The 22,805-nt window shown below is 32.7% G+C and overlaps 1 long non-coding RNA gene across 1 annotated transcript; it reads left to right on the top strand.

The window, feature by feature from the left end:
• The first annotated feature begins 174 nt into the window (after positions 1-174).
• LOC134842473 (uncharacterized) lies at positions 175-4,704 on the top strand. Its single transcript, XR_010162505.1, has 4 exons — positions 175-289; positions 522-645; positions 2,770-3,077; positions 4,404-4,704. It is a non-coding gene; the product is annotated as an uncharacterized LOC134842473 (long non-coding RNA).
• The last annotated feature ends 18,101 nt before the right edge of the window (positions 4,705-22,805 follow it).

The following is a 22,805-nucleotide window of genomic DNA, read 5'->3' as shown; positions in this document are numbered from 1 at the left end:
TAATACATCAAAAATTTATTGCGCTGATATTAAAATTCGATTTTTTCAATGCACGAAAAAATTAGAGAGATAGATTGATGCACTCCTTTTTAAGATACAAAATTTTGTTCTGCATTTAAGTCAGGAAGATTCACTTTTTTAAAATCTTAATTGTGATGAATGTGTTGTCAGGAACAATGACGTGGTGGATTCCTCCAAGTGCTACCAGACCATCTGTGTGGACAATTCCACCAAACTAGAACTGAGGTGTGACGAGGGACCATCGGGACCACACCACTGCAACGAAGATGTGAACAAGAAATATGCATCTCTGTTTTACATTTTTATGTTCACATATCCCTGAGTGGAGTAATTTGGTATAAATACCTTGACGCAGGCGGTGACTTAGAATGCTCTCGAGGATGCGGGTTTTTCAAAAAAAAAAAATAGAAAATTTTAGATTAAACAAGTTTTTCGATGTCCAGATTAAAAAAAAACATAAATTATTTGCATTTTCATGTTTTTCCACTTATCTGATCCAGGAAGATTACATCCCCCCCTCGGACGACGCGGAGGCGGAGGGACAGAACTGCTGTGGAAGGTGTGAGAAGAAGGCCTGCCGATCAGAAGAACTCTGTCTCACTGTCAACCTCACTAAGACCGACTGTTAGTACTTCACTTTCTCTAATCACTAAAAACAAACAATAAATCTGTAAGATGCTTTTCAAGTGTTGAAGATGGTGGCGAGTTTTCACTTATTTCGGCCCCACAGATTTTTTTGTTCATTTCAAAAATATCGTCTTGCTCTTGCTCTAGCTTACATGTTGTCAATTTTACAGTTTTTTACTATTATAATGTGTTTTACTTTTCTTATAACTTGGTTTATTCGAGATTCGGCATTTAAAAGTGAAGAATTTATTTAATTTTAGCGATTTTCTTATGTTTTTCTTCTCTTGGGAAAAAATCTCAAAAATTGTTCGTCCTAATTTTTTTCGTTTTGTGTTTGTTTTCTAGATAAGTCCAATTATGAGTTCCACTTGATAAGTATAAACAAATTACGCTTTCCTGTAAAGAAAATGACAGTGGCGCGAAAAATACGCGAGTGACTTCTTGTTTTGAAAATGGTATTCAATTTTTAGAATTACTCTGTGGATTCAAAAATTTTCTGAAATATGATTTTCTCTAATTGTTTGTGCATAAAAAGTTCTCTTTATAAAAGTTTCTCTAGATCTAGTTTTTTTAAAATCGAAAGAAATAAAAAGTTCAAAAAAATCAAATTTTAAGTTTTTTTGGAGCCCTTTATTTTATTGTTTCTTCTCCATATGTCTATTGGCTGTATTTTTTCAAGTTTTTTTGATAAATTTAATTGCTATACGGAGTGCTAATTCGCTCAAACGACAAAAAATGCGACTGACCTTTATTTTCAAAAACGTTTTTTTAATTTTCCATCGGAAGTATCCATCAGAAAAAAAACTTGATAATCCAGCTTTCTAATAGTGGGTTAGTTTTAGTAGAGAGTTAATTCTCTCAAACACTGTTGAATAAAAAAATCCAACGAGAGTTGTAGCCAGATACAAATTCCATTGAACAAGAATGCTCCGACCATCTTCATAAAAAACTGCAATAAAAGAATTATTTTCATTTTTTCAAACTGAAATTGTTATTTGTGCGCAATATGACAAAAAAACTGTAAGAACGTGTAAAAATTAATAAGATGTGACATAAACCACATCATTTGTATAAGCAAATGGAAAAAAAAATTAAAAAATTGAACTAATCTTTTGCCACGGAAGAGCAAAATAATTTTCGTTTTTATAAAATATCTTTTTTCTGTAGCCTAAAATTTTTAGGCAACGACGTGGCTCGATCGCTTTACTCACTCGAAATCACAGTGAAACTCGCAATTTTTAAACCGGTTCTTCTCGACACTGGGAAAAATTACTATGACAGCTGAAAAGGTTTAATCACGGCTAAAAGGGATTTAAAATGATCTATCACTCGACCCATTCTGATAATTATTTGTGGTACCTGATTTTGCGAGAAAAAAACAAAAACACTTCCAAATCCAAAGTTCCTTCCCATTTTCAAACTCTCGGGACGAAAACAATGATTTTTCTTCGAAAAGTTTCTCTGGTCAGTTGCACCTTTTCAACTTTACTTTTTTAAATTAACAAGCAACATAGCTTCATCAAAATAGCTTCAAACAGAATAGGTTCATCACTTTCTTGCTTTCTCTTCAATTACTTGAGATAGAAACTTTTTGCTTTCAAAACGTTATTTGGCAATTGGATAGAAACTTTCTTGAATTTTGTACATTTATTTTGATTTCTTGGGCAAAAATTTTTCATTTAAAGGATTCCTAGTCTAAATTTTTTCCCACCATTGGTAGAAACTGAAAAAATCAAATTCTTAAAATAATGTCTCAAATGTCTTAAGCTTTATTACTAAATTGATATACTCTGTGCAATTTTTCTATTTTCTAATTCTGTAATTTTTTAGTTCCTTCATAATTTCCCATAATTGCAATTTTGACTCGAGGTTAAAGATTGTTTCTGTGACTCGAGGTTAAAGATTGTTTTTGTTTTGGTCTCGTCTAATTTGCTTTTTGTCTAAATTCCTAGTCCCTCTAAAATTGAGCGAAAGAAATGCTTTGTCCTTCGGTCATTTTGCGATGCAGTCGGAACAACAATAATCAGAAAAATAGCGGATCTCTGATAACAATTGTTTATTGAATCGCTTGCTGACATGATGATGTTTTTGCTTTTCTCTTGTTCACATTTTATACTTTAGCGTCGTACTGTGGAGAACGGAACGTCACGATCAACAAGTGTTCCGGAAGCTGCGGACCCTCGGGAGCATCGCCTATGTCTCTCGGAGACCCTTCAGTCGACCCGGGTGACCTCTACTTCAGCATCCAGGCTGGAAAGGAGCAGTGGACTCTGAAGACAGAGTGCAAGTGTTGTACTGGCGACATGGTTCTGATAAAGAGGAAGATATCATGTGACGATGGATCCATGGAGACGTTCTCGGTTCCGACTGCCACTAATTGCGAGTGTCGCGACTGTGACCCAGGGACTAAGGGTAGTCCTGTTTGAGAGGTATGTTTAAAAATTTCAAGAGTTTTATTTCATGAAATTTTGAAAAGAATGCGCGTACGATAGTTTTTCGGAGAAATCATTTTTTTTTGTACCGACAGGTTAATTATTTATTTAAGTTGGATGTGCCATTCACTGTTGATTCACTGAACAAAAGTTTGGCAATTTTTAAAACGTACAATAACTTCTCGTACATTTATGATGGTTTTAAAATGGCCAAGGTGGACTCACTATTGCACTCTTTTCGTTCCAGGCTTCAATGAACTGAACATGACCAGTCAGGAGATGCAACTGTTCATTTGAAGCTTAGGATCTGCTAGATGCTTACTTATATCCACTAGTAATTCAGCCATGGTCGATAAATTTAAATTTTAAGCAGCGCTTTCTAGGATAAATTTTTGAAACTTTCTTGCTTATATTTCGAAAAAGTAGCAAGGATGCTCCGACCATAACAAAAGTTTTTTTTTCAATTTAGCGTCGTTCTTTTTCTGCGTGGTGTGATGAAAAGATCTGAACGAAAAACTGGAACTTAGACAGACTCGACAGTCATAGTAAAATAGGCAATTTGGACAACAGTTTTTGCAGAAAATTGACTAGAAAAACAAAAAAAATAAAACTACTTTTCAAACTTTTTAAAAAAATTTTCCTTAATGGCGCTAAAAAAAACAAAAACCAACTAGGTTTTTACGGCTGAAAATAAGCATAAATAAGCCATTGTAAGCCTGCTCACTCACTTAATTTGCTCGAGTTTAGACTAAAAATCAAAAAATTTTAATATGTTTTTTTTTCAATATTGGGACAACTTTTTGAAATTTTGTTACGTCGTTTGAATCACTACTGAAAAAGTTCCGATATAATATGCCACTGAATCCAATCCGACGATTATTTTCGTACCTGATTTTGCGTTGAAAAAATAAAAACTAAAACACGCCCGAATACAAAGTTCCTCCACATTTTCAATGGTCGGAACAACTATGACATCAACCAAAAAATTACAAAAAAAATTTCAAGTTCTCAGTGTTTTTATTTTACCAGTGCTTTGAGTACTTGTTAATGATTCGCCTCTAAATAGAGGATCTATTCAAAACAAATCAGTTTATTGTTTGTTTTTTAAGAAGACTTTTCAAATTTTTGTGTTTAAGTTTTAGTTTCTAGATTTCCCAACGGACTGAAAAATTACCTATTGATCCAGTTTCTTCAGACTCGGTTATTTTATCGGGAAAAAAAAGAATCATTCGTTTCTTTGATTTATTTGACATTTTTCCAATTGTCCGTTGACTACGATTTTTATAATTATTATATCATTTTCTAAGTATCGGTTTGTTTCAGTCTCCTATACAATCTGAAGTATCGACGAAAAACGGACACGACAATTTTGACTCAACGGACGACAATGCCAATGCGAACAGAATGATGCGAGAGCAGATTTAGTTCAACTTGTTCTTCATTTTATGAGGAATTAAAGAGGAACGTACAAATTACAAATCTGCTGGCGCAAACATTCTGTTACAAAAGTCACTCAATTGTCTTTGCAGAAAACTAGATCGACAAATGGCCTGCTTCACATTAAATGGCGAAAGAAGGTTGCGGACTTGAAATGGATCACTCACTTGGGAATAGGGTTAAATTGGGATTTGATTCGATTCTGTGAGCATGAGTGCAATCAATAAAATTTAATGCAAATAATGTGTTTTGTGCTTTGCGAACTCCTAAATAGTAACTAGACTGTTGTTTCTTGACTGTAGTGAGCAGCTTAGATCGAGATGCTCTGTTCAGGGGCGGATTAAGGGGGCGGGGCGGACGTTCTTCTTCAGGGATTTGACCCTCTCAGCACCTAAAGGGTACCCCTTTGGTATTATTTTATGACGTCCATTTTAGGCTCACCAACGCTAAAATTTTTGTGAAGGCGACTTTGGCGCCAATATAAACTATTTTTAAAGAGGAGCGCCAAAAAGTGCCCAAAAACGGCTTTTTCTACCTGTTTTTTCAAAAACTTGCCTGCAGCGCAAAGTTTTTGGTCAAAAAAGAAAGGTCGACAAAATTTTTGAAATCCCCCCTCGAGAAAATCCTAGAACCGCCCCTGGCTCTGTTTATGTTTCGGCTTTCAATGTCGAGCACAACTTCCGTGTTCGACCCAAAAAATGGCCTAGACAAAGTTTTGCGTCCAGCACAAACTCGAAACAACCATAGAGCACAGTCGAAACATACCTCGATCACGGTCCAAATTTATTTTCAGTTGGGTCGAAACAAACCTCGAGCACGATTCTTCCGCGGTTAAACATTTCTTTTCAAATGTTGTTCACACATTTCACCCCACACACATTTCGCCCCACACATATTTCACCCCACACACATTTCGCCCCACGCACATTTTGCCCCTCAAGTCGCAATTTAAGAAAGCTGCGGTTAATTAACTGTGTAATAAATTAGGGGCGAAATGTGGCGAGGACGAAATGTTTGAAACTTTAGGGGCAAAATGTGTCACTAAATTCAAAAGGGGCGAAACAAGTTTGGGGAGAAACTTGCCATATTCTTTTTAAATACCAACCCTTTTAACCATTTTTCACGCAAATTGTAGTACAAAGAACTGATAAAATGGAAAAAAACTTGATAAGATCAAAAAGTTAGTTATCTCTACAAAGCAAAACTGATACTTTCCGGAAAGCATGTAAATTATAATTTTTAATTTCATAAAATTAATGTCAATTGAAATTGTAATGCACCTGATTTTAATCCAGGCGGTCAACGCCTACAAAAAACGGCGACACGGTTGAATAAGCCGAATTTCGATTGATACGGTCAATACAAAGTGTGATGTGAGATCACCTCAACCTGGAAAAATATAAAGAGTTTTATAGACCACTGTTTGGTAGACCATGTCTCAAAACTAAAAAATAGGACGACAAAATTCAGCCACAATTCTTTGTTTCTATCTCATGAGACACTCAGACGAGAACAATACAGGGGAGAGATTAAAAAAAACCCGGACTCAATAATTCCAACGATATTTTTTTCTAACATTTTTTCAAAAATCAGTGAAAAAACATTTGACAACCAATTTGTTTTTTTTTTGGAAGCACTGGTTGAAATTTTGTTTGAAATTATGTATTTTTGCAAGCAGCCAGTTGAAAATAACTCAATGCTAGAAGAACGCCAAGCACGAGAGAACCGGAAATACTGTGAGGCATGCAGTTCTCCGTGTTGAATTCTCCGATAAAAGCGAATTGAGCTAGGAAAAATTTGAAGAACTCTCTTAGCCCCCGAAAAACTTGTTCTAATAATGCAAAAATGGTTCAAACTACATTTTAACTCTTCTGCCTGAATTTGAAAGGATACGGTGCCTCCGATTTTTGTGCAACAGCTCAACGGCAAACGTAGAAAGTAAAAATTTAGCCTTAATCTCGTATATTAAACAAGACTGCTCTTATATCAGGGCAAACCCCTGAATGTTCCGACTGACCATCGATCTATATCGAATAGATCTTTGGGAAAGGAAAATAAAATCTATAGAACTTTGCCAATAGAAAAGATCAGGTGCAGAAATTTGAGTCGTACAAAATTAACAGGTCCAATTAGTTATCCTCAATTCAATTTGGACTGATTTTGTTTTGCAGGATAATTTGCCACTAATAAACAACTTAGAACGTTATGCTCTAAGGATAATATCTTTAAAGCGCGCATAATTTAGTCCAGAACATGGCCAAATTGGCAAGTTTCAAACTCCAGGAATTTTACAAAAAAAAAATCGGAGATAAAGTATATTTTTGCATTTCAACTCAGGAAGTTGATATCTTCCATCAGCTATAAACTTTTTTTAAATATTTATTATTTTGATCTCCGAAAAAAGACTGAATAAAAAACAAACCAAGCATAAATATTTCGTTTTCTTGAAGGTCGGAACAATAAAGTTTTAATGCGCTATGAATGCAACGTTCGTTTTAACTTTTACACCGAGCACAACGTTTGAAAAAGTCCAAAACCCTTTACACAAGATGAATTAGATTCAACTTCAGGGCTAGACAGTACCTGCCCACTTTTTGTTCCAAAGTTTGCGTTAACAGATAAGTTAAAAATTGAAATGAATCAACTAAAAACACCAACCTCCATGCTTAGAAAATCTAAATTTTTGCGAACCAAATCAGTCTTTGAAATCACTTGAAATTTTTTAAATTTCATAGCTTGAAAAGTTTGCTTAAAAAAACTTCATGTTTTTGCGAACAGATTTGGTCCACGAAATTACTTGAAGTATTCAATTGCGTTTATAGCTTGCTTAGAGAAACTTAAAATTTTGCGAATCGATTCGGTCTACGATATAATTTGAAATAATACAAATTTTCACAGCTGGAGTAGCTTGCTTAGAAAATTGAAACTTTTCGCGAACCGAGACAGTCGTTAAAGGAACTTGAAATATTACAAATTTTCATAGCTTGAAGACATCGCTTGGAAAAGATTAGAATTTTCACAAAATTATTTGGTCTACGAAATAACATAACATTGAGTGAATAGCTTGCCAAAAAACTAAGTTTTTCCTGCAAACTGATTCCTTCTATGAAATAATTATAATTTGAAATTTTAATAACTTAACAGCTTGGAGACTTCGCTTACAAAAACTTTAAATTCATAAATTGATTCGATCTACGAAACAATTTCAAAATTTTACAGCTGGAATGGCTTCAATGGAACGTTTCAAAGTTTTTTTTGCTGGAACATCTTGCTTAAAAGTACACCTTTTTCTCAAAATGACTTATTCTTCGAAATTCTACACTTGCGAAATCGATTTACGATATGGCTGAACTTGAAATTGATCGAATGTTTACTGCTTGAATAACTCCCATTGAAATTTTTTAAATTTGCGCAAAACAATTTAAGCTTGTTCATCAAAAGAAAAAAAAATTTTTTGCCCTTTGAATTGCTTCATGAATTAACCTAAAATACTTCGGGATTTTTTAATGGAATTTCTCGCTTAAAACATCAGTTTTTTGCGGACCGCTTTTTTCTTTGAAATTGAACATGTTTTTGATATGAACAAGTTTTTGAATTGATTTCAAAGTTTCATTGCTTGAATTTTTTACTGTAAAGCTTTACTTTTTTGCATCCGAATTGCTTCATGAATTATTTTGAAATATTTCGACGTTTTTTTTTCAGGAACCCCATGCTTAGAAAAACATCAATTTTTCTCGCACTGATTTAATCTGTTACGATATGGCTGAACTTGAGACTGATCGAAAATTTGTTGCTTGCCCAACTTCCACTGAAAAAAAAATAAAATTAATGATTTAGTCAAACAAACAACTTGAGTTATTTCAAAGTTTGTAAGCTTGAATGGCTTCAATAGAAAAGCTTAAATTTTTTGCTATCCGAATTCTTTCTTGGGTTATTTTGAATGGTTATTTTGAAATTTTTACTTGGAATATCAAGCAAAAAACATTGAATAACATCAATTTTCTTGCTCCGATTTAACCTTGTACAATATGGTTAAATTTGATTTTGATGAAAGTTTTATTGCTGGAATAGTTTTCCCCGAACAACTTCAAAATTTTGCAAAAACGAAAATTTTATAAAGTTTTATTGCTAGAATGATTTCAGTCTAAAAAACCTAATGCATCCGAATTGCGTCTTTGATGGTTTTGAAATCTTACGAAGTTTTTTTTGCTGGAATATCATGCTTAGAAAAACATCAGTTTTTATCCCACCGAATTAATTTTGTACGATATGATTAAACTTGAGACTGATCAAAAATAGGTTGCTTGAATCGCTTCCACTGAAAAAATATGAGATTCGAAAAATTTTTCTGTAAAAAAACCCACTTTAATTATTTCTACGCTTCATTGCTTGAATGGCTTAATAGAAAACTTTTGCGATCCGAATCGCTTCATGAATTGATAGAATTGAATTTTTTCGAAGCTTTATTGGTGGAAAATTTTACAAAAAAAACTTTAAAGTTTTGCGAACCGATTCGTTCTTTGAAATAGAACATTTTCCGAACCGATTCACGATATGGCTAAATTGAAACTGATCAAACTTTCATTGCTTGAATAATTTGATCAGAACAGTATTTAATTTTTTGCGAACCGATTGATTATTCGAGACGAGCTTGCTAGTGATTGTAATTTTGATTCTTACTAAGTAATAACTGCTAACTACTTCTGATTGCAAAGCTAAAGGTTGAAAAAGTTTTGCTTCAATCGCTATAAAAATTCGGGTGCAAGATTGAAGATGACAAAGTTTCATGAGAGACTAAATGAAAGATTCGAAACTTTTCAAGATCTGCCTGTTTGTTCCAAAAACTAAAAAAATCGGGTGCAATGTTAAAGATGACAAAGTTTCATGAGAGACTAAATGAAAAGTTTGAAACTTTTCAAGCTCTGCCAGTTTTTTCCAAACACTATTAAAATTGGGTGCAATGTTAAAGATGACAAAGTTTCATGAGAGACTAAATGAGAGGTTCGAAACTTTTCAAGCTCTCCCAGTTTGTTCCAAACACTATAAAAATCGTGTGCAATGTTAAAGATGACAAAGTTTCATGGGAGACTAAATGAAATGTTCGAAAATTTTTAAGCTCTCCAGTATTATTTCTACTTTTTCTGGCTGGTGTAAAACTAAGACAAAATGGTTGTTGGGTGTTTCTTACAGTTTAAGATGATTTTCTATCGGTAGTTAATACCAACGGCAGTTCATCACAGTTTCACCGCAATCGTCTCTAATTTTCAGGCATCTGTAGTCTCTAAACCTGCATGTCGAGCCTCAGTTTTTCCGTCACTATGCTTTCGACAGCCGCTAAAAAACTTTTTTTGTTCTCTAAATCTGTTGAAAAGGACTTGCGAACCCCGTCCTTCTGAACCTCTGTTGCATTTCGCTCTCAAAAATCGGAGGGTGTATATAGTCACTATGTGATTGAATGTGATGAGATTTGATTTTTTGATTACTATTCGATTTATTTAGTGCATGAGGGATAGAGATAGATTGTTTAACTCAAAAGGATCACACAGACGCCCTAAGAAAGGCTCATCAAAGTCAGGACACTTGATAAATTAGGATGAGTAAATCATCTTCTGATATGCATCTTTAAGTAGTCAGACGTGCTTTTTTTGCCATTCTTATCTCACATAAACACTTATTTTATCAAGTTGAGTGGTTCTGCTCAGTTGGGTATCTTCAGAATGTGTTAATTAGTCGGTCTCCCATTTTCCGTTTTCATTGCAAATGGACATTGTCATCGAGGAGCTTTCCTAGTAAAAAAAAATTGGTGATAACCCCTCACAAAGCCTCTGGGAAAAGGAAAGGGGCTGCCAGGCATTTCATTGCTTTTACGTCAATCAAACCAACTTACTCATAGAGAAACAGCGCTACTGTGTTATTTCATGTCAAAATGGTCTCAACATTCAAAGTTCGAACGAGAATTTCTTTACCTATGCCCTCTTATTCGTTGTATCTACAAAAGCTCTTTGGAAGGCGGTATAATTGATATTAGCCTGAAGATTTTTCTGCGACTAATAATGGAAAATGACAGAAAAAACCTCAAATTAGGGCTCAAAAATGACTGCAGAGACCCGGCAGGCGACCATGTATTGGAATGCTGTAGGATTTAGTTGTTGTAACTTCAGTTGAATGGGCGACTTGTTCAAGTAAATTTAACCCAATTATTGGAGCTAGTGATGTTAATCGAAAAGAAAACAAGCCGAAAAAACTAAACTTGCGTTGAAAAAAGCCGATATTCTGTTTTTTTCTCATATGAGGCTATTGACATGATGCGTTGAACTTAAAGAAAGTTGGGATTGATAATACGTCTGCCATTCTTGATTGCCTAATCTGGGATTATTGGTTAGTTGGCTTGAAAAACAAAGAAAACGCATGTCACTTAGGTCAAAACTGATTTGTTCCCGGAGCAGTTTTCACTCGCAGGTTGCAATTGTTTTCTTTTCTGTTTGTTCTCATTTTGCCGGTAGCAACTGAATGTCAAAAGCTAATAAATAGTGGGCCCAATTCAAAGGCCAAGGACACGTAATGCTAGGAGGTATTTCATGCATTTGATGCCCCTGGTGCTATTTCGATCTGAGGCGTCAGAGAGCTTAAAATTAACCAGGTTTATTGCGATTATGACTTCACTTCAAAACAAAACACAAGAAATAAAATAGCTGTTGTGAATCGGTGCGTTGCAAAAGAGTTGTTATGAAGATTTTTTTGAGGGTGGTATGAGTGATAATTTACCAAATAATAGTCAGTATTTCTGGCTGCTACATCAGAGAAAAAAATATTCATTTTCATGGGAATCAAACATGGTTGGTACATTTCTACTGTTGGTTACATGCAAGCTGATAATATAGAGACATCAACAACTTTAGAATCAAATCATAATATGCTCAAAATGATTAGATCACGTAAGCTTTTATATTCATTGTCTCAATGTTTGAGCACAGTTTAAATTTGAATAATTTTTGTTTTAGTCTCATAAGGCCTCTCTAGTCTTCTAGAAAGATCTGTGGGTATAAGATCGCCGTAACTTTTTGATGATTTGAAGACTTGTTTGATTTAATCCACGTCCAGTTCAGTTTGATTGACAATAGTTCGCGAGGATCAATTTTTGCTCTCACGTTGAACTGGGTTTTCAGATTTTGCAGTGTCATCCGTTCCAACTGCATCTGTTGCGTATCTTTAGTGCAACTCGCGATCTGGATATCGCATACGAAAACAGTATGTTTTGAACATTGGATCTGAATTGTAGTGCAGATTTTATATCGAGTTTTTTTTATCGTTTTCGCAAATAGTTGAACTCTTTCAAGCTCTAGTAAATCTCGTTTTTAATCCAAGGAAAAAATTGGCTGTTTTGTTTGCTTTCGAACTTGACTGAATCTTTTGCCGCTTGCCTTCAATACTTTTTTGATTGGCTAGAAGCCGGGTCATTTGTTCGTGGGTGATAGTTCGGAAATTCTGATGTCCTTGCGCCCTGAGACCGAACGAATAAAAAAAATTCAATTGTTCTTTTCTATTATCATTTCTTTATCAAGCTTGTTCGAATCAAATTTTTTATTGGTAAGTTTGAAGAAGGTCGGATTTATCAGTCCACAGAAAAATTTGATTCCAAGGATTTTTACCAGAGCATTTTCTGGGCAACTTGGACACATTTGTCCGTAGAAGGCTATAAAAGGATGCTGAATAGTCCCAATCTGTCGAGAGTCGTCGGTTGACAAAGCCTCTTCGGTTGACTGCCAGCAATCAATTTTTTTGCCCTTTTGTTAGTCCGTAGACAAAACAAGTTTCTTGGAAGATGATCGAGCCTTTGACTATTTTAAGTGTTTTCTTGATCCAGTTAGGAAATACCCAGGAACACTTGAGATTCAACAATTGAGATGGTCGGCAAGAACGCCTTGAACAGTCACTGACAGGCTTTAAATGTACAGCCTCAACTTACGTCCTTATGTACAATCTGGTGAAATGCGGCTATGACGTGAATGTTTCCAAAGATTGGCTTCTTGCCCCTTGTGGCAGATTTTAACCATGTCGCTTACTGGATTGTCTTTTTCGAGGTTGTTTCTTTTTTTAGAAGTTTTCATTTCAAGCTTTTAAGTTCATAAGTTTTTAGCTTTTAAATTCTCAAATCATGTAATTTTTCTGCCCGCCGGCATGTCGTCTAATTCTTCATTGATGCTTTTTTCACTGTCAACTGGATTTTGGAGGGTTTAAAACAACAGGTAGTTTTGTGTAGACTCGACCCTTCCATATCGACTAGCATCATTTTCGACGTTTTTTTCATCGGTTTTTCCTGCAGTCCGAGCGGTTTCACCAACAGTAGACTTTTCGACGAGCTTCCAGATACTTTTGAGGAAACCACTGTTCTGACAATACCATGACAGCTTGCGTTTTTTGCCAACTTTTATGACCGTTTTTTGTGCGGCAGCCCTAACGATAAAAATATGTCTGTTTTTAATCTATTCAGTTCAATTAATTGGGCGGCCTTTCGTAGCGAAAGTAACTGAATATTTGTGCTCTGGTGTTTTTTTTCTCCCAACAAATTTCGACTTTTTAACTAGCCATTTTTGACGGAATTTTTAAAATATCGTTCAAAAAGTATTGTTGTCTTGAGCTTAAATTTAGAAAAGTATTTCAACTGTGATTATTTTTCGTAGTTTTATGGGGGTTTAAGGATTTTATTTTTTTTGGTAGTTTGGGGCAATTAATGCGCGATATTTTTCGCGCTATCAACGTGTAAGCCGAAATTTATTCCGTCGTAAAAATCGTTTCAAATTCCTTGAATGAAACTTATCTGCCATAATTGATTTGTTATTAGGAGGAGAACCTAACACTTTGTGTTTTACAAGGCATGTGGGGGATATTTCGCACAAAAACCTCAAATTTAAAAAAAATGGTTTCTTTATTTTTTTCACGTTATTATTGCTCCATAGACTTTAATGGACAGTAGGAAGATTCAGGGTGTAGTAATGCAACTACTATATGAACATTCAATTTATTTATTTTAATTTTTTACCGAAAATTGATATGGAATCTTTCCCACTTCAAATTTGTCAACCTTTTAAAGACTAGTCCCGTTTTTTTATTCTTTCAAGATTGTATTCTTTTTTAAAAATATCCAATAACTTTTCAAAGATTATTTTGTCGGATATCAAAAAGAAAGTGTGTCGCCATCCAAATTGAACGGTTAAAAATCCTGCCTTGAAAAGAAGATTTTGATAAAGCAATAGATCACCTGCAAGTCATCAACTGATAGAATCAAGGCTTTGTAAAATAGAAAACAACAATTAAAAAAATACTACTGGAAACTTTCCAAAGACCGGGAGATGAAACAGATATCCGATGAAACGAGGACTATGAATATAAGAATTAGACAAAAGTTTTCTGAAGCGTATTTTCAATAAAACCGGACCGGTCTAAAATTTTAATTTTTTTCCCATTTTCACTTCAGTTTTTCGGTGTTAGTTTTTTTTCTTTGTTTTTGTTTCTTTTTGTTCTTATTTTTTTTAAGATTAGGTGTTATAACCTTTCAAACCTTCCGGAAAACTAAACGCAGCAACACGGATCTATAGGAGTTGATGACCTAATAATTTGGGAGTCAATAGGTGGACAAATCAATCAGTTATCTAGGCGCGGACTACAGGCACATAGAGTGTTAGTATAAATGTAAAATCTAAGTATTAACCACATACTTGAAATAATGAGTTTATTAGTTTCCATTAAGTTTTTACATCTAAGCAAGGAGATCACCTGCACTGTGGGCTGAAAAACCCGGTGCAAGAGCAGCGGAGAACTACTCTTTCTTAGATTTTTTTTCAACAAAACTCGAAACAGCTTTTAGTTTCAAAAAATTGTCAATATCAGGATCTGCGTGTAATTTTGTCAGTAAGCATTCCAACCTCAAAAAGTTATGAGACAATGGGAATGTTTTCTTTAGAAACCCAATTTAATTGTCGTCTACTTGACATTTAATCCTAGTAATAACGATACGCAAAGTACCCCCTACGCTTATATTCGCCCATGACATTTCTCCATTTCGAATATACGTTAGACAGCGTTCTAACTGTCATTAGCTCATGAAATTTAACGAATAACTGTTCACATAACATTATATATAAACCCTTAAGCAATCGTTAGCTGCTTAGGTCCATTAGTAGGTTATACTTGTTTTTGATCAACCCATCTTATTAAAACCTACACCTAATTCATTCATCATTGAAGGTACCATTTTCTGAAACTAGGGGAGGATACAACGAAAAAGCGGAAGAGAGTGTGTTTTCTACCAAATCTTTGTACTTTTGACAATATGATTTCATGTGCAATGAAACTTAACACAACACACTACAGTGAAGCTCAAACGCCAGTTTTATAGCACCAAGCACCAAGTTTCAATTTTAGACACAAATTATTAGGTTTCACAAAAAACTAAAGCTAAAATACTAACATATCCTTTTTATTTTGATGATTTAGGTTTTATAAGATAGCTTAAGCATTAGAAAATTCATTTTTAAGCGCCACACTCTTAGATTTTAGTCTAGGTTTCCGGTCAAAAACTGAGTTGCTGTTAATGGATTTGGGTACAGCAGCAAAAACTTAACAAGTAAAACCCAAACTCAGATACCATAAGCCAAAAACCTTTTTTCAAATGGTTCCTTTTTGTTATTTTCCGGTTTCTGGACTAAAGATGTGAGTTTATGGTCTCAAATTTGGGCTCTGAACGTCGAGTTACGTTTTTTCAGAGAAAACTAACATTGTTAAAACACATTAATCTAATTTCAGAACTGGTTTCATAAGGCTGATATTTAAGTTTCGGAAATCGTGTTTTTGGTTTTTGACACAAAAGTTTTGCGTTTCAAGCCAAAAACTTGAGAAATAAATGAAGATATGAGATATCTTCAACTCAGTAAACATTTCTTAAACTCAAAAAATTACCAGAAGGTGTTAGATTGAGCCTTCAAACTTTCAGTTTTAGCACACAAAAACCGACGTCTTAGGTTTACTTTTTCAACTTTTGGCAAATTAATTGCTGGAATAGACATATATTAGGGATTACAACATTTCATTTCAAAACTCTAAAACCAAGTGAACTTATTATAGTTTCAGTTATTTAAATCATAAAATCAGTCCCAAAAACTTTTGTTTTTTTAAACAAAGATATGGTTCTGTAGTTATAAACTAACACTTATGTCTCTTTTACACCAGACACTAGACCAGCTATCAAAACCAACTTCATAAATTATCCGCGGAGCTTTAGGGAGTTTCAGGTGTTTAGAACATCGAAAGGATATTTTTTGCAAATTTCTTTGCTTGATAAAGAATAAACTAGGTTTGTTAAAACCAGTAGCCAGCTTTTAAGATTAAAAGACCCAACTTCAGCAGCTACGGTTTCAGATTTCAAAATTTTAGTTCCAGTCCAAACCAAAATTAATATGTTGAAAAATTAAGTCAGTTATTTACCTCAAAAACTATCTAAATGAAAAAAAACAACTGAAGCTTCAGAAAAAAAATGTTTCAGCTTTCAAATGAATTTTTCAGGAAACATAAAAGTTCTAATTTCAAAAACCTTGAAAATGTTTCAAACAACAATTTTTTGCCAGTCAATTTTAATTTACTTTGGTAACAACCAACATAACTTGGACAGCTTTCAAAATCCTGTCACTAAACTTAAGCAAACCTTAAAAAATTGCTGTCAAAAATTTATGTCAACAGTTTTGAACCAGTTTTGAACAGCACAAAAATTAAAAATTAGGTTAGAAAGCAAATCTTCACAATTTTTATTGTATCACCAACAGTAAAAAGGAATGTTTAAGTATCATATGCAAAAAACATAACGACAAAAAATAAAACTAAACGTTCTTTTTCGACAAGACACAGCAGAGATTAAAAAAATTACTTCAACAAAAATATACAGAATATTACAATTTATAAACTTTTTCTAATCGCTTTTTAATGTCATTCCAGATTCCAGTTCAAAAATGAAAAATATATCAACTAAATACTAGAAACGAATTTTTTATGCTTATTCAAAAAAACTGTTTTCATAAAATGCTCTAAGCATTGTGTCCAGTTTTTATCCGGTGAAAAAACAGCATTTAATTTGAACGCAAAGAAAAACATAAAGATTAAATATTAAATAACCAACATTCAAAAGAATCAATTCACCATTTTGTTCAAACATCCAAACCAAAATAATCAGGAAGTGAAGATTTGTCCCGTAGCATTATCTAGAAATAAAAAAAATTCCCGTCTTCAGAGAGATATTGATAAATGCAATGAAAAATAAGTCTGATAATAAGATTATAATAAATTATTAACTTAAAGAGTTAACAGGACTTATGTACGCAATTATAATCCCAATCAACATAGAAAAATAAACACAAAGTTTTCCAAATAGTGTCGCAAGTCAAGCCATAAAATAAGCCATTGCTTTGAATAAACAGGTCAACATTTATATAAAAAAATTACGCATCAATTCAAATAAGAGAGAAAGCGAACAAAAATCAACATAACTCAGGAAGTAGGTCAAGATTAGACTACAATTTTAATAACACAAACACCCAGCAAAAAAAGCTATATGTTAAATTACACTGAAAGATCTTGAAAGATCTCAACCATGTGACAGGTCGAACAGTAGTCATTTTTTCAATCAAAGTTACGTTTATCATTAACCTTACCAGATCCGCAAATTATTGACAATGAAATTCAAAAAGACTATAGCAATGAGGAGTATGAACATTTTAACATTAACTAGATCAGTCTCCGTCTGAACCAAAGATACAATGGTATAATAACTTATACCAACATCCAGTTGGAGTCAAAAATAAAAATAAGGGTCTTCAAATCTCATTTTAGTTTTATTGGCCACTGGAGCAACATGTTCGCCTCCTAATTTTGATAGTTATGAACAGTTTTGTAAAATACAGCCTCTACAGCTTAATAATTCTAGATCAAACACAATTGCTGTTACCGGAGAAAAACTTAAACTCATAAGTTATACATTTTTTGATAATGCTTTTGGTAATAACATTGAACATTCGGAAAAAAAAGAAACATGAGTTTCAGCCAAGGACGGATGCGATCAAAATAAATTAGTAAAGGATTTCATTTCTCAAATTATCGAAACAATATTTTTTTTTCAGTTTTAAATTAAAACTGAAAGAAAACTAACCAAAAAATTGGTTTTTAAGCCAGTTATTTATCTCAAAAACTATCTAGTTGAAAAAAAAACTGAAGCTTCAGAAAAGTATGTTTCCGGCTTCAACTAAAGTTTTTAGGAAACATAAAAGTTTTAATTTCAAAAACCTTGAAAAATTTTTCAAACTATTTTTTTTGCAATTCAATTTTAATTTAATTTGGTAACAACCAACATAACTTGGACAGCTTTCAAAATCCTGTCACTTAACTTAAGCAAACAACAAAAAGTTGCTGTCAAAACTTAATATCAACAAAATTGAGCCAGTTTTGAACAACACAAAAAAATTAAAATTCAAGTTAGGAAGCAAACTCTTCGCTGTTTTTATTGTATCACCAACACTGAAAAGGATTGTTTAAGTATCATATGCAAAAAACCCAACGACAAAAAAAAACTAAACGTTCTTTTTCGGCAAGACACTGCAGAGATTTTTAAAAAATTACTTCAACAAAAAAAACCGAATCTTAGAAATTATAAACCACTTCCAATCGCTTTTTAATGTCATTCCAGAACCCAAGTCAAAAATGAAAATTATATCAACTTATTACTTGAAACGAATTTTTTTGGTGTTTTTCTAAAGAAAAAGGTTTTTACAAAATGCTCTAAGCATTGTGTCCAGTTTTTATCCGGTAAAAATAACAGCATTTAGTTTGAACGCAAAGAAAACCATAAAGATTTAATATTATATCACCAACATTCAAAAGAATCAAATCACCATTTTGTTCAAACATCCAAACCAAAATAGTCAGGAAGTGAAGATTTTTTTCCGTAGCAATAACCAGAAGTAACCTCAATTTAAAAAATTTACCCGTCCTCAGAGAGATATTGATAAATCCAATGAAAAGTAAGTCTGATAATAAGTTGGAAATAGAAGGAATAAATTAATAATTCATTGAAATAAAAGGTTAACCTTTTTTAAAATACAGTTAACATTTTACAAAAATACAGCCTCTACAGCTTAATAGTTCTAGATCAAACACAGTTGCTGTTGCCAGAAAAAGTTGCAAACACAGAAAAAGTTAAAATCATAGGTTATACAATTTTTGATTACTTTTTTGGTAATAACATTGAACATTCGGTAAAAAAAAGAAACATGGGTTTCAGCCAAGTACGGATGCGATCCAAATAAATTATTAAAAGATTTCATTTCTCAAAATATCGAAGTAAAAAAATTTTTGAGTTTAAAATTAAAACTGAAAGAAAACTAAGATTTACTAGTAGCTGTTACTGTTATAAGAAGCAAAAGATAACCATACCTAAGCTTCCAGCAAAATCTACTTCTTGATCAAAACATAAAAATTGCATCAAATTTATCAAGCTTTTATTTCAATTTCTTGAGCAGGCCTAGTTTTCAAATAAGGAACATCAGTTGGAAATGATAAACCCTTGGAAAAAAATTTGAGTGCGTATAGTACGTATTGTACTTAAGCAGAAAAATCAATTCCTTTCGTTCTCAAAAATTTCAGAGAATCAATAGTAGTTAAAAACAAAGGTTCAAAATGCCAAGCTTTGAAGTTACCTGATGAAAATTAAAAATATGTTTCCTGCTTTAAAAATAGTGTTAAAAATTTTATCTTAAATATCAATCGACGCAATTAAGTCTTGCACAGCTGACCTTTTTTGTTTTTGTGTTCTAATCAAAAACTTTGAAAAATTCTGAATGAAAAATTTTGGAAGCAATAGTGTTCTTTATTTTTTTTTCAGTGTCAGCATATAAAAATCTTCTTTTTTTTCGGTGCTTCTGTTGGTATTTTCTGTTGTTATTTTCCGCAACAAATATGGACTATCCTGAAACTCAATCAATGATAGAAAGATTCAAATTCAAAACTTCTTAAAAAATAGAGACTATTTTCACCTCAAACTCAAATGGTTTTGTCACTGGCTGAAAATACAGTATTACACTGACGGAGTATATAAAAAACTCACTGTACAAAACCGAGAACTAAAAGAGTGAAAACTCTGATGAAAAACTTAGTCAATGTACAAAAACTCAATCTGCGAAATTATTTAGCGTCATGGGATTCTCCTATGAGACCAAGAAGGGACTGATGAAATTAATTGGGAAATTTGTATAGTTTTCAAACCACAAAATGCAAAATAACAGAAATCCACCTTGAAAAGAAATGTCTTCTCTTCGATTCTCTGCAAGTTGAGCACACTGTTTTTTTACCAATAATTGGCATAGAAAAACGAGCAAACAAAGTTTTTCGGCTCAACCTCCGCAGATTTATTGCAATACTTGATGGTGGTTATATGAACCGTTCTTAAGTTCATTGTATTGTTTTTTTCAACCAAACGCAAGAGGATTGTTGGTGTCCGTTCGCAACCTCATAGATTCTTTTGATTCTCTCTTTAAAATTTTGGCCAAATTATCTATTCGGTAATATAGAATCCCCTACATGCAAGCCTGTATACCTTTAAATGATTAAACTTTTTGGGGCATCGCTCTGAAAAAAAGACAGCATCAGTTTTAATAGCGCTTAAGTACAATTATACAACAAAAGTTTTAAGAAAACTTTTTCTTAAATAAAGTTGTGCCAATGAATAAGTGCCAAAATTTACCACCGAAGAGAAACATAACTATTCCACATATTTTAGTTTATACAAAATTATTGTGTTAGGTTTCCTCTAAGTCCTTTCTTCAATATTTCTTTTTCTTTTGCTTCAATTTCAACTTATTTTCTGTTTCCTATTTTTATTGAAGCAAAACAGTTTCTTGTTATGACAAAAATGATTTCAAAGCAATTATTTTATTTTTTTATCCTTGCTTTATAACCATTACAGTTCTCTTTGTTTTAAGGAAATTTTTATTTGATAGCATTATTTTGGAAAATCTCAGTTAAACTACAATCACAGTCAGAACAAGAAGAAGCTAGAAGAAGCTAGATATAAGAAGCAAAAAATATCCATACTTAAGCTTCCAGCAAAATGTACTTCTTGATCAAAACATAAAAATTGCACCAAATTTATCAAGCTTTATTTCAATTTTTTGAGCAGGCCTAATTTTCAAATAAGGAACATCAGTTGGAAATGATAAACCCTTGGGAAAAAAATTTTGAGTGCGTATAGTACGTATTGTAAATAAGCAGAACAATCAATTCTTTTCGTTCTCAAAAATTCCAGAGAATCAATAGTAGTTGAAAACAAGGGTTCAAAATACCAAGAACTAAAAAAGTGAACACTCTGATAAAAAACTTAGTCAATGTAGAAAAACTCCATCTGCGAAATTATTTAGCGTCACGGGATTCTTCTATGAGACCAAGAAGAGACTGATGAAATTAATTGGGAAATTTGTATAGTTTTCAAACCACAAAATGCAAAATAACAGAAATCCACCTTGAAAAGAAATGTCTTCTCTTCGATTCTCTGCAAGTTGAGCACACTGTTTTTTTACCAATAATTGGCATAGAAAAACGAGCAAACAAAGTTTTTCGGCCCAACCTCCGCAGATTTATTGCAATACTCGACGGTGGATATAAGAACCGTTCTTAAGTTCATTGTATCGTTTTTTTCAACCAAACGCAAGATGATTGTTGGTGTCCGTTCGCAGCCTCATAGACTCTTTTGATTCTCTCTTTAAAATTTTGGCCATACTATCTATTCGGTAATATAGAACACCCTACATGCAAGCCTGTATACCTTTAAATGATTAAAATTTTATGGGCATCACTCTGAAAAAAAGACAGCATCAGTTTTAATAGCGTTTAAGTACAATTATACAACAAAAGTTTTGAGAAAACTTTTTCTTAAATAAAGTTGTGCCAATGAATAAGTGCCAAAATTTACCACCGAAGAGAAACATAACTATTCCACATATTTTAGTTTATACAAAATTATTGTGTTAGGTTTCCTCTAAGTCCTTTCTTCAATATTTCTTTTTCTTTTGCTTCAATTTCAACTAATTTTCTGTTTCCTATTACTATTGAAGCAAAACAGTTTCTTGTTACGACAAAAATGATTTCAAAGCAATTATTTTATTTTTTTTATCCTTGCTTTATAACCATTACAGTTCTCTTTGTTTTAATGAAATTTTTATTTGATAGCATTATTTTGGAAAATCTCAGTTAAACTACAATCACAGTCAGAACAAGAAGAAGCTAGCAATTTTTTTAATGCTGTTTTTATCAACAAAAACAGTGTAAGCAGAGCACAATCTACAATCTATTAACAATCTACAAAAATACAATCTGGATTCAATGTTGACGAGTACAAACATTTCATTTCAAAACTCTGAAACCAAATGAACTTATTATATTTTCAGTTATAGAAATCATAAAATCAGTCCCAAAAACTTTTGTTTTAATAAACAAAGATATGGTTCTGTAGTTATAAACTAACACTTATGTCTCTTTTACACCAGACATTAGACCAGCTATCAAAACCAACTTCATAAATTATCCGCGGATCTTTAGGGAGTTTCAGGTGTTTGGTTTTAGTTTTTAAAAACTAGGTTTAGAACATCGAAAGGATATTTTTTGCATTTTTTTTTGCTTGATAAAGAATAAACTAGGTTTATTAAAACCAGTAGCCAGTTTTTAAGATTAAAAGACCCAAATTTAGCAGCTAAGGTTTCAGATTTCAAAATTTTAGTTCCATTCCAAACCAAAATTATTATTTAAAAAAACATAGTTTCTACGTCAGTTATTTATCTCAAAAACTATCTAATTGAAAAAAAACCGAAGCTTCAGAAAAAAACGTTTCAGGTTTCAACTGAATTTTTCAGGAAACTTAAAAGTTTTAATTTCAAAAACCTTGAAAATTTTTTCAAACAATTTTTTTTTGCAATTCAATTTTAATTTACTTTGGTAACAACCAACATAACTTGGACAGCTTCCAAAATCCTGTCAATTAACTTAAGAACTCAAATCGAAGTAAAAATTTTTTTGAGTTTAAGATTAAAACTGCAAGAAAACTAAGATTTAGTAGTAGCTGTTACTGATATAAGAAGCAAAAGATATCCATACCTAAGCTTCAAGCAAAATTTACTTCTTGATCAAAACATAAAAATTGCACATAAGAATTTATCAAGCTTTATTTCAATTTCTTGAGCAGGCCTAGTTTTCAAATAAGGA

The sequence above is a fragment of the Symsagittifera roscoffensis genome, chromosome 3 (assembly GCF_963678635.1).
Source record: "Symsagittifera roscoffensis chromosome 3, txSymRosc1.1, whole genome shotgun sequence".
Taxonomy (NCBI): Eukaryota; Metazoa; Xenacoelomorpha; order Acoela; family Convolutidae; genus Symsagittifera; species Symsagittifera roscoffensis.
This window is presented reverse-complemented; position numbering and strand designations above follow the sequence as displayed.